Raw genomic sequence first — 3158 nt, 5'->3', positions numbered from 1 at the left:
ATGCGGCAGACACCTTCTGGACAGATTCTGTTTACGTTACTGTCTTTCATTTTGCTTACATGCCAAATATGTGTTAGCGCATGCGTAATATCTGCCGATAGGAATAATAATTTGCCCAACTTATGCGTTTAAAATAGAGTGGGGATATTTTGTGAACAGATGTCTGTGGTAAATGTCTAACACATGACATATCTTTATGAATATCAACACGCCTAGCATGTGAGGTACCCGCAGGAGAGATACCTTCTGGATACAATCGGTCTACGTTATTGTGTTTTAGTGTGCCTTGCAGACCAAGATATGTGTTCGCGCATGCGCACTATGTGCAGAAAGGATTACGATTTTGCAAAGATTATGCATTTAAAATGGAGTGGGAATATCTGAGAGTATATTTATATGATAAATTCCTATTACACGACCTCTCTTTATGAATAAGAACACGCCCTAGCATGTGAGGTACATGCGGCAGATACCTTCTGGACAGATTCTGTCTACGTTATTGTGTTTCAGTGTGCTTTACAGGCCAAGATGTGTTTGAAGTACCCGCGGCAGATACCTTCTCGACAAAATATGGCTGTGTTTCTGTATTTTAGTGCGCTTTGCAGGCCAAGATATGTGTTCGCGCATGCGCAATATCTGCCGACAGGATTAATATTTTGCCGCTGTTATGCATTTAAAATTGAGTAGGGATATCTGAGAGTAGACTTCGATGGTAAATGTCTAACACATAACTCATCTTTGTTTAAAGGAACACGCCCTAGTACGTGAGGTACCGGTTGCAGATGCCTTCTCGATACAATCCTCGCGCATGCCCAATATCTGCCGATAGGATTATAAGGTTACGCATTTCAAACGGGTGATGTAGGTTTAAGTACGGTGGATGTAGCTACAAAAATCAATGAGAATGAAATGTCAAGCACACGTAATAATAATGTATTAAAAAGAGCATAACGCAAGCGTCATCACTGCCGTATTTTACGGTCTGTAGACGAGGAAAGCAGAGTTGCTTTTTAAAGTGACTAATAATTTGGTCGACCGACGACGTGACACTGTAAAATACTTCCACGGACTGCGGAAGAACTTCAAAAGACTCGGTTAATCGATTAAACCAACTCAATAAAGTCAACAACTAAGCAGGCACAAATGAGACGCAATGCACCGGACCTTTATTGACTCATGGCACCATCTAGCGGACAGTATTTAGAAAATACAAAAATATACTCCATGCACATTATGGGCAACCAGACATAGTACGTAGCTTCTTGTATTGCAATAAGCCTATACACGAACATGAGAGAGCCTAATATATTTGAATGGCATATATAAATGGAATTTCAATAAAGTTCTATAGGCCTACCTGTGGCAGTTGTGGGCAGTAGACGAAGCACGTGGGGAGGTGGCTGAAGCAATGCATTTATTATTCCCATTTATTTCATAACGGACCAGTTGATTCTTGTAGGTGGATTGGAACTGCCGAGTTGTTAGGCTGTTGATTGTCCCATTGGCTAACCCCTCTACGCAAAAGAACATTTCACTGTGGTCTTGTTAGAACTTGTAGCTGAGAAATTACATATGCTTGGACTCATCGCACTTATTTAAGTTTAAATAAATATAAGTAGTTCTTCTCTTCCTACTGGTGTGTTCTTTCAGCCGTCTGCAGGGATCGAATTAACACATATATACAATATGGGCGCCATGAAACCCCAGAATACATTCTTTTGGAAACATCTCTATTTCGAAGTATCTTGCTTGAGTGATTTTAAATGCTCTATAGCTCATGGTTTTGGGACGTAAGGGATCGAATATAATTAAACCATCACCTAATCGAAAATGCAATGCTGATCACAACATAGTTTCACACGTACGCACGCACGTGCGCACGTACGCACGCACGCACGTACGCACACACGCATGCATGCACGCACACACACACGCGCGCGCGCACTCACGCACGCACGCACGCACGCACGCACATGTTTGCGTGCCGGTGTCTGCAAGAAATTCGGAGAAAAAAACAAATTCGTTTGCAACATTACATGTGTATATGCGCATGCATAGTACCGGCTCCTTTGCCCCCTGTTCCGCGTTTGCCCTACGGCGATCCTTCCACACATGGCGGCTCACGTAGAGAAAGGAACTGGCGGTCGGTCACGCCATCTGATTTTACACGGAAGGCGGCGCATTCGCTTTGCGCCATTGTAAACTACGGTCGTGTATCTGCGATATTCATACAGGACATTTCTGGAAAATCCAAGCGCAAGAGGTGATAATGGAACATCACCTTTGGCACGGTTGCGTCGTCTGAGAGAAAGGTACAGTAGATGTTCATAGTTTATGTTATGAAATATAATCGCGGAATATCACCAAGATATAGTCGCAGCACAGCTACCTATTAGCGGGTGTAGTATACGTATAGCCTACGTACATGATTACTCACCTAGAATTTTTAATGTCCTATATGTTTGCATGAATATTTAGTAGCTCTGTCGACTATACCTGCAGGTAAACCTATATCCTGTGACGATATTACGTATAGTTATACAGCCTATATCACATTGTTGTCAAGTCAATAATTCATTGGCTCGCTCAGATTTGAGAAAATGTGAATTATATGTACGTACGTTAGTATAATATACTTGGGTATATGCAATGAATAACATCATCCCAGGACGAGTGGGTCATTCGCATACAAATGCTAAGCGAGTTTGCCTAAAGCTAATGTTAGATTGAGTCACTGTTCTGTGGACCGACGTTTATGCTTCCTTGCCAAAATGTGCTGTAATAGGAACCGTAAAGAAGTGATAAAACACAAGAAATGTGCACGTGCATGCTATGCTATCAGTGGAGTAGTCTCGAAGTCTCCTCAAACTCGCCTATAATGTTTAGTAGGTAATATCAGAAGTGCATAATTAAAATTATTATAATAAATTTCAGATGATATGTAAATCACGGTGTTGCTGTGTCAGGAGATGACGCGTTATATCTACAGTATAATCGTCGGTCGGCCATTACATCGAACGTTACTATTATAATATAATTATCATACGACATATTATCGTTTGTTGTTACATCGTCGTAACCCCACGCACGCACGCACACACACACACACATACGCACGCACGCACGCACGCACGCACGCACGCACGCACGCACGCACG

At 42.1% G+C, this 3158-nt stretch overlaps 1 protein-coding gene across 1 annotated transcript in view; it reads left to right on the top strand.

Annotated features, from left to right (window-relative positions):
* Positions 1-2212: 2212 nt before the first annotated feature.
* The window catches only part of LOC106804673 (kelch-like protein 13), a 5718-nt gene continuing 4772 nt past the window's right edge, over positions 2213-3158 (top strand). Inside the window, exon 1 of the mRNA XM_014805947.1 lies at positions 2213-2312. The gene's annotated coding sequence lies outside the window, so the exon portion shown is untranslated. The remainder of the gene's footprint in view (positions 2313-3158) is intronic.

The sequence above is a fragment of the Priapulus caudatus genome, unplaced genomic scaffold (assembly GCF_000485595.1).
Source record: "Priapulus caudatus unplaced genomic scaffold, Priapulus_caudatus-5.0.1 Scaffold82, whole genome shotgun sequence".
Classification (NCBI taxonomy): Eukaryota; Metazoa; Priapulida; class Priapulimorpha; order Priapulimorphida; family Priapulidae; genus Priapulus; species Priapulus caudatus.
The sequence above is the reverse complement of the archived record's forward strand: the minus strand, read 5'-3'. Positions and strand labels throughout refer to the sequence as shown.